Source organism: Rattus norvegicus, chromosome 1 (assembly GCF_036323735.1).
Source record: "Rattus norvegicus strain BN/NHsdMcwi chromosome 1, GRCr8, whole genome shotgun sequence".
Classification (NCBI taxonomy): domain Eukaryota; kingdom Metazoa; phylum Chordata; class Mammalia; order Rodentia; family Muridae; genus Rattus; species Rattus norvegicus.
Window position 1 is genome coordinate 51,834,697 of NC_086019.1, and position 15,552 is coordinate 51,850,248.

Genomic DNA, 15,552 nt, shown 5'->3' on the forward strand with positions numbered 1-15,552 from the left:
TTCCCAGCTGTGTACATTCAAGGAATTTTTGATATTTTCACATCATAAGGAAATGACATTTATTGTTGGAAATCAACTCTGCTCAAGACTGGCATTGTTATTCCTACAACAATCAATGGAGGTTCTTGTCTTCATGGTCGCCAAAGTTCATGTGAATTTGTCTTAAGAGTTTATTTTATTATTTTAAAAACTAAGGGTGTGTGTGTGTGTGTGTGTGTGTGTGTGTGTGTGTGTGTGTGTGTGTGGCTTGTGTACCTGAGTGCAGTGCCCATGGAGGTCAGAAGAGGGCATCTGATCCCTGGAGCTGGAGTTAAAGATGGTTAAAGATGCTGGATACATTTGCAGGGAACCAAACTTGGATTTTCTAAGACCAGTAAATACTCTTAATTGTTGAGCTCTCTTTCCTATGAATTCATTTTAGATATTCTCATATGGTCACAATTTCTGATGGTTGATTTTGGTTACCAACTTGCCCGGGGTATTAGTGAAGCACACTTCTGGCTGTGTCTTGTGAGGGTTCTTCCACAGATCAAAGTAAATGAGGGTTGTCCCACCCTACAGCTTGGAGGACCAGGCTGAAGAAAGGAGGGGAAAAGCAAAAGCCACCTTAGAACCAGCACATCATGAGACAAAATAAATTCCTTCTTATAAATTGCTTCTCTTGGCTTCTTATTCTTAGCAGAGAGAAAAGTAACAGATACAGAATTCACAATTACATTAACTGTTTTAAGTTACTTTGATCACTTATCTCCCAGAGAATTGTTTCCCTGTTGGCTAATTTTCAGCTCTGTCCCACTAGTCTGATGACTTTTACTGTGTAAGAAACGCATCTCCCAATCCCAACACACGAGTAGCTGGATAAAGGACTCTTCTGTCCTATTGAGAAACTAAAGAAAAATGATTAACTTATTCAAAAGACGGTTCAGAGTTTTATCCCTGAAAAGTCTTTCTGGCCATGCCAATTGACCAGCCACATGTTTCGACAGCATCCACACAGCCCAGATGTTATTACATCCAATATAATTTTCTTGGGTCTCTTTATCCCTTAAGACAGTGGCTACCAGAGCACACACACTGTGTGTGTGTGTGTGTGTGTGTGTGTGTGTGTGTGTGTGTGTGTGTGTGTGTGCTAGCTTCTATAATCACAGACCTTACTATGGTTGATATTCTGCATGCCAGGTTCCTAACTTGAGGGTTGTGGAAGTGTATGTGGGAGGTGTTGAATAATGTGGCAATGGTAAAGGCTTCTGAATATGTAAGACTAACTCCATGGCAAATGTGTAATGAATTCAAGATGCTTCTGACCATGCTCACCTGGCCTCACTCACCCGACTGCACCTACCTGGCCCTGCTCACCTGTGGTGCATTGTGGTGCAGCCTTGATTCAGAACATACAAAATATGAGCTTTGCACAACACATGCTAACACATCACACAGTGCCACACAATGCTCCCTGAAACACCTGGGCTCAGATTCCAGGCTGTTCTATGCTAGGAACTAGAATGTTTTGCTGTAGGCAAAAGTTTCTTCTCTTCTAGACGATGATGTTTTTAAAGCCTCTTCGCCATCTTTCCTTAGCGTATGAAGATGAGGTCAGCACATCTTTAGGTTGTATTGTATTAGAATGTTTGGTTTTAAGATTTGCCATTTGAGTTGATGACTTGTATCTTGGCTTGGGTTTGGGACACATTTCTTACAACCTCTGAAGCAACCAAGATTTAATTCTGTGTACAAAAATTCATGAGCATTTCTATCTGATTAATAGGCACATTTGCTTTGACTGTTAATACATGGTACAACTATAGGCATACCAAGTAATTATTGTAAAATCAGTTTCCTTATGTTGTTTTATCAGTAAATTCTTGACTGTAGCACTGGTTTCATGTCAGTGTGACTGGGTTTGTATGAAAATGTCCTGGCCAGGAAGGTTGTAAATGTGAAATTTTTAAGAAGGATTTTTTCCCCTAGATTGTACAGTGAGATGCGAGTGAGGGCAAAGAGCAGCAGAGGAAGATGCAGGACAAAAAAGGGGATGCCCCGAGGCGGTCCGGGAGTGTCTCCCATAAGAAATGTACAATCCATTTATCCCAGGCTCTGAATAGTGAAATGTTTGGAAGCCTGGGATGACTATATCATCAAGCTTCCCAGGAGAAGTTTCAAGTATTCCATTGTGCCCTTTTAGCAGAGCCCTGTGGTATACAATTTTGATTGTTTATTGATGTGCTTTATCTAAAGCCTGGCTCTACGGGGCACTGTTGTTTTAACCTGATATGTAGGAGCAAGAAGTAACAATTGTTACTTTTAAAATTGTAATCAGTTCTCTATCTCCTACAAGGTGGTCACTTCAATTCCCCCTTTGTGAAAAAGCATGCCAGTGTTTTGAGCCAAGCTACCAAAATGGACATTTTAGTTAACAGCAAATGAAAGCCAAGTGCCTGCTCTGAAACTGAGAGGTTTGGGGCCCTGCAGAGGCAGAAGCTGTGGGGTGCAGCTTTGCAGATTATCTGTCTTTTGAAGCAGAAAGCTCTGGGGCCCAGATGTTGTGTGCTCCTGTGGAGATATGCATGGACACTTCTGGCCATAGAAGACTTCCTCTAGGAAAGAACACTTCTCAAGATGCTCTGTGGGACGATGAGAATGTGCATTACTAATGCATGGGCTCTAGGCCCTTGGGTAAGTTACCAGGCAGCGAGCTGAAGGAGGGAAGTGGTACCCCGTTACCAAGGAGCCCAGCATCTCTCCAGCATCAGCTTGGGGCAATGCAGAGCTATAGGCCCGAGGCAGACATTGGCGCTTCACTTGAGCAGTCACTAGCAAGGCCAGGAGAGGGTACCTCTTCTGGATGGGATGTCCGTAATCAGTGGACAGCTCTCAGGGAGATGCTGGCTAAGAAAAGAACATAGCAGAAGCATTGTGGTGGACAAAGAAAGATGGAAGGCACATTATACCAACTTTTAGAGAGTTCCCCAGAAAATCTCTATATTGGTATCTAGGATGCATTTTTAAATGGTTGGACAGATACTTATTGCATAAAACATCAGCTACACGTACGTTATAAGGAATACACCACATAACATATTTCAGTGAATGATCTGTATTTCAAGAGCCTCATGTACTTCATGCCTGTGTGCCTTATTATCTCATAGGGTGTTCATACTCTTTTCATTAATATGCATATCTGCTTTCATCTCTAGTAACGCTACTATTGTAGGTAACAAATTGTCCTGTATGTGATATTTGAAGCGAGAAAGAATCCCAAAGACCGCCTAGCCTCACGATATCATCTTGGCTCTTTAAGCCGAAGTGGGAAGCTGGGTTTCTGAAGTTTGCTCATCCTCATGGACTCTTCAGTAGTTTAAATATTTTAATTGGGCTTTTCTCTAGGAAGCCTTTCCTGTTCAGGGTTTATCAGAAATGCATTTTGCAGCCTTTCAGGAGAATGTGTTAATTATTTGCTGGAAGTAGGCTCTCCCTCCATTTAGTTGTTGACTGTTGCTTTGCTCTCAACATTTCTTCTATAGACTTTTCTTCTTGTTATAACCTAGAACTGTGTCTTCACACAACATATTTGTTGACTGTGTGGACCAATAAGGTCTGTAGAAAATGGTTGTTCTTTATAACATGACCAAGGGCTACAAAACATTATATATGCCACAAGGAAATGCCCTTGGTTTAATGGGTTCTAAGCAAATTGATCGACTAGAGCTTATTGGAAATGTACTATAATGGCTAAAACCAGGAATAAACATAGTTTAAAGCCAAATACTATAGATTCTCTTGAAATGTTATTAGAGTGTTTAATATTGAAAACAAAATTTAGGCAATGTTTTGTGTGTCCCAGAGATGTGCCATTATCTGTCAATCTTATTGCTGTGACCAAACACCTAATTAGACATAACTCAAAGGTAGAAGGGCATATGAGCATTTTGATGCATTGTTTGACAACTGCAGACTATCCATCATGGTAGAGAAGGCATGATAAATCAGACACATGAGAGGCTGGTCACACTGTATCTTCAGTCAGAAATCAGAGAGCACGGAAGTAGGGTGAAGCTAGGGAACCTGAGGACCATCACCCACAGTGATCCTCTTCTTCCATGAGGCTTCACCTTCTGAAAGCCCCAAGCAGTACAAGCATCTTGGGGCTGAGTGCTCTACGGGATCCACTTCCCACAGCACCAAGTGTTAGAATGCTTTGTGTTCAGCCCTTAAAACTGTGCTCCAAACAGCCCTTGTACACACCATCATCATTCCCCACTTAAAGTGAAGACATGGAGATTGTCCTTAAGGACGCAGAGCTAGTAGCATTTGGAAAATGGTGAATATTTGAGTTTTGTCCTTGCTTGAATGATGCTTTAGAATTTTATTAGCATATTTGTACTGAGCAAAATAATGGGCTTCATTTTGACAATCTCATATATGTGCATTCTAGTTCCTCTTCCTTTTCGAACCCTTCTACATTCCTCTGGAGACAGCTTCGCAGCTGACTATACCTTGGCCATTGACAGCAGGGCCAAGGTGGACATGGGTATGAGGTTTCCCCATGGTAAGCTGACTTTGAAAACTCTGAGGAAGACACTTGCTTTTTTTCAGAAAATCCATCCAAAAAGTCACAGAATGATAGAAAGCACAGTTATGAATTATTAATTTCCATCTATTCTGACTATATGACTTGTTCAAAGGTCTGGTTACTTAAGAGAATTACAGGATACTACTTGGGAGGTGGACAGAAGGAAGTATTAGGCCTAGACAAATTATTAATGCTAGTCTTGCAGAACCCATTTTGTTAATATTTAATTCCCCTGTGAAAGAGATAATTCAAATAAAATAACTTTAAAGACTGTTTTCACACAGCTGATATAACATATTTTACTCAGACTGAACTACTCTCACATTTGTCTTTGAAACAATGGTTCTCTCAGTTTGTCCTGGAGAGCCTATCTTGTCATTTAAGGAAAAAATACAGCCCAGTAAGTGACATTAAACTTAGTCAACTCAGAATACCAGCCAATGCTGGAACATGGATGCCCACTGTGTACATAATACCATGATAGAAAATAATTTTGGGGGGACTGAGTTTTTCCAAATACAGCCAACAATTTAAAAACGAGATACACTTTACCCCTGTATAATTTGAAATCAAATTACATTCTGTCTTAATTACACTTCCCTATGAAAGTACACTAAACTGTAGCAAAAGCAAGTTCCATTCTTGAACTTTATGAACCACTGTAACTGAATGTGGAAAGACCAATGCATGTGCCGAGCAAAGGGGAACGGAGGGCGGGTTGGATAACTTCCTGTACCAGACACTAATAGGTCAGTGTGTGTTCTGTGTTGAGCATCATCAAGACCATGTGGTCTAGAGAGGGAAGCAAGCAAGCAGAACACAGCACACTCGAGATGCAAGGGCAGACAGTGAATATACTTTAAACATGGGGTTTATTTCAAGTCTGGGAAGATATGTTTCATTCAACAGACAATACAGAAAAAACATTGTTGGTGAACTTTGTGCAGAGAAAGAAATAAAATCTAATTCATCCCAACCCCTTCACAGTAAAATAAAATCAGTGTGGATCAAATATTTAGGTGTTTAAAAAGTTAAGTTATAAATAAGCAAAGAAGATTTTGGTAAGATCTTTGGTGACCTTGAATGAAGAGCAAATTCTAGTGAGAGGGACTGGCTGGAAAGGCAAAGTCCCATAAAGATAACTGCTCTAATCATGTCAGGATTTAGGGCCTAGCTAGTTATAAAACACCACACAAAGCCTTGTAGACTGTTACTTACTAGTAAAAAATATTTTAGTCTCTATCGCACATCAAGGCTAACAATCAGAATTGTCTATTTAGGGCCAAGGGTAAATACTTGCCCTGCTCATCATCCTGATAACCTGAGTTTGGATTTCTGGCTCCCATGTAAAGGCAGTCCAGGGGACGTGGGAGGGGGAAGCAAAGCGTTTCATGTTAGCTTGTGGACCAGCCAGCTTAGAGTACACAGCACAGTGATAAAACAGAAGAGACCCTGCCTCAAACAAGATATGAAGTGAAGATGGGCTCTCAATTGTCTTCTGATCTCTTCATGTGTAACCTGGGATGTGTGTGTTGTGAACTCACATACACGCAGCTCAAATATATACGTACACACAAACACACACGTACACACAAATGAAATGCGCGCATGCGCGCACACATGCACACACACATATCCACACACTCTGATACACATATTCATACACACATACACACACACTCTTACACATACATACACACATACGCACACACACACTCTTACACATACATACACACACACACACACACACACACACACACACACACACACACGCACACACACACACACACAGGTTCACCACACAGAGTTTAAGCCAGATGTGGCGGTACATGCCTGTGATCTTAACACTTAGGAGCAAGAGGCAAGAGGATCAGAATTCGGGCTGGTGAGATGACTCTCTTTAGGAGTGTTTGCTATTCTTCCAGAGGACTTGGGTTTGATTCTCTGCATCCACACGGTGATTCAAAAATATTCTTGACTTCAGTCCCTCGGGCTCTGAAGTCTTCTTTTGGGCTCTGCAGGCACTACATATAGGTGGTACACACACACACACACACACACACACACACACACACACACAAAGAAACAGGCAGAACACTATATGTTCAGTGTTTACAGTGATTAGGTAGTTTGATTGAAATCAGTTTTATATTCTATGTAAAAGTAAATGAACTGTTTGCTTTCAAGAAACACAATGTTCTTGAGATCAGAAAAATGTAACATTCATTATGAGAATAAAATAATGCAATAACAATGGGGTATAATGGCTCTAAATTATACTCTGAATGTGACTTTTAAAACGTGTATGGTATTGGTCTGGAGGGGAGGGCCTCAGCAGTTGTGAGTACTTCAGAGGACCCAGGTTCTGTTCCCAGCATCTTTAATCTAGTCTCCATGGTTACTGCAGAAACACTGTGCACATGCACACACACACACACACACACACACACACACACACACACACACACACACAAACACACACACACAGGTTTTTAAAGGGGCATTAATAATCTCTGTTCTCATCAGTCTCTGAGTATTATAACAAGAGTCTTATGAGCAGGTATGTCTGGCCTGCAGGACCTGGGCCATAGGCATACCCGGGTATGTATAAACGTGGCTCAAAACACTTGTAGATGACAATGCCAAGTCTGAGCTCAAAAGGTGAATATCCTTGGAAGATCAGGGTCCTCTGGCTTCCTGAGCAAGCTCTTGCATGGATGATTCTTGGTAAGTTTTCCTTTTCTACAACTGTGACTGCTCTGAAGTAAGCCATTCCACAGAGTCCTGGATGACCATGTCACTGATAAGTGACTTGAAAATTAGTCTACCAAGCCCAGGCATAACCTCAGCAGACATGATGTGGATAGAGTGGACAGGACCATGATGATAACTACCCAGGCATGTGGAGACTTGACTCAGCGTGCTTAGTGTATCTGTCTAACACCATCTCAGTAAAGGCCCCCTTCGGGGAGCACTAGCTCATCCTCCAAATGCCCTCCGACTCCACATGGTTCTATGCTGATGCCCCTGACCACCAAATCACTCCTGTTTAATTTGTTCCACCATCTCGAAAACTGTCAGACACAAACCCTCAGATGGACAGACAGACAAACACACAGAATTGATTGTCAGAGTTCGCATAATCCTCTTTACAATTGGGCATCACACAGAGCATTATGGAAGGCTCCCCAGTCATCTGTTGTGTGGAAAACACTCCAGATGGAGTGTTCCTGTGATCTTTTTATTAGTGTGCTCAGCCTGCACAGAGAACCAGGTTCTATAAAGGCAAAGGCGTTTACATTTATCACGCATTAGACCATACTCACTCACCATCTTCCTTCCTCCTCATCCCTCCTCCTCCTTGTCCCTCTTCTTTATCCTTCTGCCTCATCCCCCTCATCCCTACCCAGTATCCCCTGTCTTCCTTCCACTTGTTTATACTTCACACACATTTCATACATACTTGTTTCTTCGTATACACAAAGACATTCTCTGTGTGTCTCTATGAAACCTAAGATCCACAAATGAAAGAAGTTGTGCTATCTGTCTTCCTGTGCCTGGTTTATTTTGTTTAATGGACCTCCAGTTCCATCCATTTCCTTGCAAACAACATAATTTCATTCTCCTTTATGGCCGACTAAAACTCCATCGTGTATATATCTGCCACATTTCCTGTATCTGCTCATCTGCTGATGGGCACCTAGAGTGATTCTGTAAGTTGGTTATTGTCCTCGGCCCTTTAAAAAAAATCATTTAACAGCAAATTTGCAATTTCGGTAGGGGTTGGTGGGAACTGCTTATCTTTGCTCTACTTAGAAACAGCCAAGGAGGCTCAAAAATGGGTACTGGAATTGCTGCAACCTTATTTGTGTACACAAATGGCAGCTGTCCCTGGAAAGATTCTAACTGCAGGGCTGAGGCATGGGGCCCCTTAGGCATCTCCCCACTGGGTTATCTCTCCATGCAGCCTCTCCAGGAAAGCCTCTTTTAAAAATCCAATCTTGTTTTTGAGAATTTCATATATGGGTACCCTGTTTACAACATTTCCCGTTCTCTTCCTCTCCCACTCCCTCTCAAATTCATGGCTTCTTACTTAGTTACGATTGTTACATACACACACACACACATAAATTTATACATCCAACCCGAGTCTCCTCAGTGTTGCTCATACCTATATGTCCTTCGGGCAAATTGAGAAACCACTGTGTCATGACGAGCAACCTGGTTAATTCTGGTGATAGCCAGTTAAGTTGGGAGCTGTTCGAGAGATGGTGTGAGAAGGGACAGGGGAGCAAGAGCAGGAGGAAAGAGAGGACATGAGATGGGGAGACACTACACTTGAGAATAAGGAAATGGTCACTGGGTCCCTAAGCCCCAGATTACAAGGTCAGAAATCAGGGTCACCGTCCATAAATGAAACCTCTGCTGCGTTGGCCATCTTGTGTCCTTGTCTCTCCAGAGGCTGAACTGCTTTGTACTTCCTGAGCCTGTGGATATATGCTCAGGCTCCTAGTGAGTCCTACGAGCATTGGCCACTGTCCTCCACTCATCTTTAACTACAAAATAGATTTGTCAGGCAGAGAAAGCACCGTCCCCTCAGCCCTTCAACGTCACATCGTTTCTATCTCCACTGCCTTGTAGGTCTCTCTCACTATCTGCCTAGACCAGTCTCAGCAATCCCACTACGAAGTGTTTCCATTATTGCTTTTGTGTTCACTCTGCGGTGTCTTTTGAGGGGCTCCTGTAACAACTGTGACAGGATTCTGATGAAGGACTCTAGTGGCCAAAGTTGGGAAGAATATGTGGCAAATTCAGATAAATCTGCTCTCAGTGTGACATCGTGCTTCCAGCAGTGCTTGGAAACGTAAGGTAGCTATAAGTCCTGACCTGTACTCACTCTGACTTTACAGTATTTAAGTTAAGCTTTTGGTCTGGTTAAACTTTCTGTACCCTGCTCTCTTGGGCCACAGTGTTCATTTGGAACCCAAAGTGCAACTGAGCGGCCAGGTCTACAGCCTCAGGAGGAAGCTATGGCTCTCACCTCCATGGCTGAGAGCTTTTAAGGCTCCCAAGGAAGGGTGTCATCTGCATAATCACTTACACATAGTTAACCTCATAAGGCATTCCTCTCTGCTTTTATGCAAATGAACTATTCCATTCCTAAAGTGCATGGCTGAACTACAGCTCTTCTTAGGAGGGAGGCCATTTAAAACATTTCCATTGTTTTAACAAGATAATGTTCCAATTTGAATACTTGCCTTGTATTAATTCATACTCATTGTAAACAAGATATTGGATCCCAGAAAAGGTTTGCATAGAGGGACATTGTGCTAAGTGATGTGAGCCTTAATTATACAATATAAAGTCACTTAATGACTTTTGGAATTTTTATGAGCTTCGGTGTAAGTTTTAGTGAAATGGCAGAATCACAGGCGTGGTTCACTTTTATAAGGTGACGGGTAAGAGAGGAGCAAACTAGATAACCTTAGGAAAATGACAGTGTTGGGATCCAGGGAAAGGATCTCAGGAAGGTGGGGAAACCTTCAGATAAGGATGGATTGACAATCTCTGAAGAACTTTCACTTTCAAAAAGAATCCCAAAGATTGATAGGGACTGTTCAATGAACTTCCAAAAATTCTATACAATCTTTATTCCCAAAGCGGAGACCCAGAAATGAACAAGAATGAGAGGGCCAGGACACAGCAGAGAAGGTGCTCTGCTAGCCGCTCCAGCTGGCTGACACTCAGTTCACAGTTAGTCAGCTCAGCCATCTCTGAGGACTGACAGACTGCACACCTGAATGAAACAGTCCTATTGTCTCCAGGCTCTGAGGGCCTCTGGTGACAAGAGGAAAGGGCCTTGTGCTCTCCATTGAGAGACACAAAAGCCAGCTGCAGGGGGAAGGCTGAGGGGAGTCCTTCTCTCTGGGCCAGCCACTTCTGGCCACCGCAGATAACAGAGAGTTGTAGATAAAGATAGATTTTCAATCAACCACTAAACAGACTCCTGCTGAGGAGCACACTGGAGAAACGTGAACAGTGCGCACGGAAAGCAACCATATGGCTGCTTTTAATGGCCCAATCAATATGAGAAAAGTGTGGCACTTGTAATCAGCTCTAGACCCAAGTCTCATTTGTTTGTTATGCTTCCGGCTTTGAGGAAGGCAGACCTCCGTGCTCATTTACCTTGATTCACAGTACTCCAGGGAGTCAAGGTGGGAGGAAATGTAAGACGAAAAACAAACAAACAAAAATTCATTTTTATTGTCTTCCAATTTTCCATTTTCCTCCCTCACAGTTCCTCACGCTGACACTGTTCCAGCCTGCTTGCTCTGCCTTTCAAGTTACCCAAACTTCAAGCGAATTCCAGGGCATAAAGATCCGCTAGAGAAAAGCCCTCAAACTAAACAGTAAGGGACACAGAGACACACAAGGAAGAATTGCACTCTTCCTATTTCCCAGTCACTACCCCTCTGTGTGCCCCTCTGCAGCGTTAGCCAGACCCCTACCTACTAACCAGACCCCCGCACCCCCAATCTCCTGCAGGATTAGCATAACACAGTGCAGGGGGCTGAGTTCTCACCCATTTAGGGTGCATTTCAGCAGCAGATACCCTCATTCTCTGAACATCCTGTGCCTTTCATCTTCTTGACAAACCCCAGGTCACCAGCACTCTGCAGCGCTGCAGCAGAACACAGAACATTGGTTTTCTACCAGACAACAGTAGCCAATTAAAATCCGTGCATGGAATGACCCTGACCTTTCCATCCCAATATCGGGCTCAGCCTGTGAGCCTGATGCATGCTCTATCCTGGCCCACAGTGGAAATGCTCGATTCCTTCCCCAGTTCTGCCTCCCCTAGGAAGTGTGTGGTAGCATGTTAAGGGATTTCCCTTCTTGGAATGCCAGAAGCACTAGTCTGGGCCTCCCTGACACTTAGGCTACACTGCTGTGCTGATCTGCGTTCTGTCCACTCGGAGAAGTCCTTCATGCTCAGCCCCACTGCCCGATGATGACCCTTCTTCTACAGTCTGGGGTGCACCAGATTCCTCTCAGCTGGGACAGCGGCATGTGGAGTTCTCGCTTGCATCCCCTGGTGGCACAGAAGAGTCATTGAGTCCTGCCCACTCAGTCTTGTCTGCACCCCTGTCTGTAAGGAAGCTCCTCCGTGATCAGAGGCTTGGCTCCTGGAAGGGGTGTGGTAAGCTGACTCAATCGAACATGTGATGGGTATGAACCAAGTTTCTTGCCATGGAAAGACACTGGGTTTATGAATTACATTTTTTTTCTTGTTTCAATCTTTTATTTTCATCACTTTGGAGTTTCTTCCCCCCAAACTGTAAGTGACAGGGGACATAGTCATTTCCTATGTAATGACAAGGAGCTCAAAGGCTGTGAAGAATCTCAGGGACCATTAGAAGTCAAAATGTCGCCCACGTGCGGATCACAAACACATGGAATCTGTTCGAATTGGTCATCAATATAATCACACTTTCCATTTGAAATCTTCAGTTTAGAAGACTGTTCTTAAGTGTAAAAACATCAGTATCTATCTTTAAAAGTAAATTTAGATATATCCCCCTGATAACTTTCTGAGAGCTAGTTTGATCCAAGGAAGAGAGATGGGAGTTCCTTAATGACCACCATCAAGGTGTGATGAAGTATGGGCCTCCTCCAGACATCAATCACCCGCTTGGAGGATCAAGAGAGCTGTTCTCCAGCCCTGCAGTAGGCCTCTCTCCTGCCCCCTTACTCTCAACTCCTCCTCCTCTTCTCACCGCATTAGCCTCCTGTGTATGTGTGTTGGGGTGCCCTCTGAGCGACCTCCCATTCCCTAATCCCTGATATTTTCATTTGGGTCTAATCTGCCTTCCCATCTGAGGTTATTCAGTACTGATTACAGTGGCTTGTGATTGGCTTGTCTCCAGGTCTCAGAATTTCAATCACAATGATTTTGAAAACTTTATCACGCATCTGCCATGATAAACATACCTTCCTGGAACTAAAACCTACTGATTCAGAGGCCCGCCTTTCACTGATTAATCATGATAAATTCCTTTTTTTTTTGATTCTTTGTTGTCTGAGGCTCTTGTCTAAGATGTGATCAAACTGTAATTACACTCCCCCCACTGACATATTTATTTCGGGATTCTTTAATGGGAAAATTTGAAGCCTCTGGAATTAATGGACGATTTGAAGAAAAAAATCCTCACACATTTCCACATCACGCTGGCTAGTTTTATGTCAACTTGACACAAGGGAGGGTCATCTGAGGGGAGGGAATCTTAATCTAGAAAATGCCTCCATAAAATAGGGCTGTACACACGTCTGGGCCATTTCCTAGATTGATGTTTGAGTGCAGCCCAGTGTGGGTGGTGTCAACCTTGGGCAGGTGGTCTCGAGATATTTAAGAAAATCAACTGAGCAAGCAGAAGTGACCCTGTAAGAGCACTCCTCCCTGCCTCCGATGTAGTTCCTGCCCTGAGTTCCTGCCCTGACTTCCCTCATCGATGGACTGTTACCTAAATGCGTAAGATGACATAAAATCTCTTTTATTCCCAGGTTATGTTTGTTTTTATCACAATAGAAACTGTAACTAAGACAAGCATTATTGTAGTAATTAATATAACACATTATTTCTATTGTATCCAAAGTAGCTTGTAAAATACCTGGCCATGACACGAAGAATAAAGGCGACTTGGACCAGGTGCTTCCTCAAATGAGCAGGGAAGAGTTTTTAGTACTTGAACACCGTGGGATCGACCCTTCCATTGCTTGGATAAGGCATAACGAGCTCTGCCCCCAAAATGGCAGATTTAGCCAGCACATGGAGGTGCTCAGCTACAGGAATGCGGTCCTGCTGCTTTGTCTCCTAAATATTAATCCTTCCCATGTTAAAAGAATCTTTATGATTCATAGAGAAGATGCTTGTTGATTTACTGTATCATACTGTTATAAAATAGCTCAGATGAAAAAAGAAATGGGTTATGACACAGAGAAATAAAAGCTGAATTCTATGACGTTGAAGCCTCGAACCCTCACAAAATCATAGATTCTTAAAAAAAAAAAAACTGGTTCTTTTGCACCCTTAAAAACTATACTTTGGAGTTAAATGGGGGGAAATGGGGGGTAAAGAAGATAAAATACATTGTATGTATGCATGAGATTCTCAGAGAATAAAACTTTATGCTAAAATATTTCTTTGATTATACATTTTCATATGTCAACAAATATTTGAGGTTTACATTATTTCGCTAACTTTTATCCAGTTCCATCATAATAAAAATAGATCAACAACTCATGCAAGAACAGGAAACTCTTCCTTATCAAGTACTCAAAACTTGGTTTAGAAATAAGCTGTCCTTGAGCCTGAATACTTGATTGGTTTTTGAAAAATGCCGTTAGAAGTTTCTAGTTCGTCACCCAAATAGCATGTCAGACAACAGGGAGCACTTTGTCAGGCTCAGACACCATTCAATCATAATCCGAGTTTGACTTCAAAGCTTTCACAATTCAATTTTATTTAGAATTGAGAAAATATGACTGGGGAGAGCAGGGTAAGGGCAGACCGAGCATTTGTCTTCTGTGGAAGCAGAACGGAAGTGGAACATACGAGTCTGTTCCTCATTCACTCCCAACTTCATGTGCCACCCTCCACATCTAGGTGACCTGGTGCCCCCTGACAGTGCTGGGGCCCTGGGAAGACGCTCAGGCTGATGGGTGAGCATGTTGGTGTCAGTGGCATCCCTTCACAGCGCAGATACTGTGAGCAACACAAGAACAGAGAGGCACAGCTTGTGGGTCGCACAAATTCAGACGACCATTAGTGGCAAAGTCAGGGACCACTGGGAAGCCTGCACCTTTACTCAAACAAAACAAATGCCTAATTTTCCATTATAATTAGGTACTGGGAAAGTCAGAATGTACAGCTAGCACCAGATACATTCCCTATCTCATTGCTTAAGGTTCTAGCGAAGTCTGAGAGAAATAGTCTCTGATCCCTTAGAGGGTGCCAATGTGACCCAACTGAAGTATCATGAAGTCATTTCTGGAAAGGATATATACAAGTCGCTTATAAATCAAAATTGTTCAGTGCTGGGGAACTCTTACTTAATCTGCATGTTGTGTCAGCAGTTCCCATGAGGATGAAATCAGAGACACTGACTGGGAATATTAACTTTTCCTCAAACCAGCACTCCAGGTGACATATACAGTGGAGAGGTAAAAGCTCTCTAGTTCTCAGACCAAGTTTAACAATTATTGATTATAGTCAGGGGATAGTTGTAGATATCAAATGTCAGGTGAAATAAATTTTAAGTATTTTTAGAGCTTCTTAACTTTTTTTTTTTTATTAACTTGAGTATTTCTTATATACATTTCGAGTGTTATTCCCTTTCCCGGTATCCGGGCAAACATCCCCCTCCCCCCTCCCCTTCCTTATGGGTGTTCCCCTCCCCATTCTCCACCCATTGCCACCCTCCCGCCACCAGTCTAGCTCACTGGGGGTTCAGTCTTAGCAGGACCCAGGGCTTCCCCTTCCACTGGTGCTCTTACTAGGATATGCGGCCATACCACCCTGAACGCGCCCGATCTCGTCTGATCTCGGAAGCTTCTTAACTTTTTGATAAGGCAAAAATGTGTGGTCTGAGACCACTTACCTATTAAAATCACGTGGCCAAAACAAAACTGTGCAATTTTTCACACGATTTCAAGTCACTGTTTATATAAGTATAAAATTGATGTATGTTACTGGTTCCCGAGTAGAGAAATTAATATTAATATCATTCACAGAATCTTTTTAATTCCCCCTTTTATTTTTGAGATTCTAATTGAATCATGTCCCCTTCCCCCCCCTCTCCAAATCTACGCCCCTTGCTTTCCCTCAGATTCATAGCCTCTTTCCTATTACTTGTTGTGAGATACACAGATGTATATCAGTAATGCTCTTGGTCATTTGCTGTTTCACCAGAAGGAATGTCCAT

The 15,552-nt window shown here is 42.7% G+C and overlaps 1 protein-coding gene across 13 annotated transcripts in view; it reads right to left on the reverse strand.

Moving 5' to 3' along the window:
- The window catches only part of Prkn (parkin RBR E3 ubiquitin protein ligase), a 1,193,833-nt gene that overhangs the window by 598,287 nt on the left and 579,994 nt on the right, over window positions 1–15,552 (reverse strand).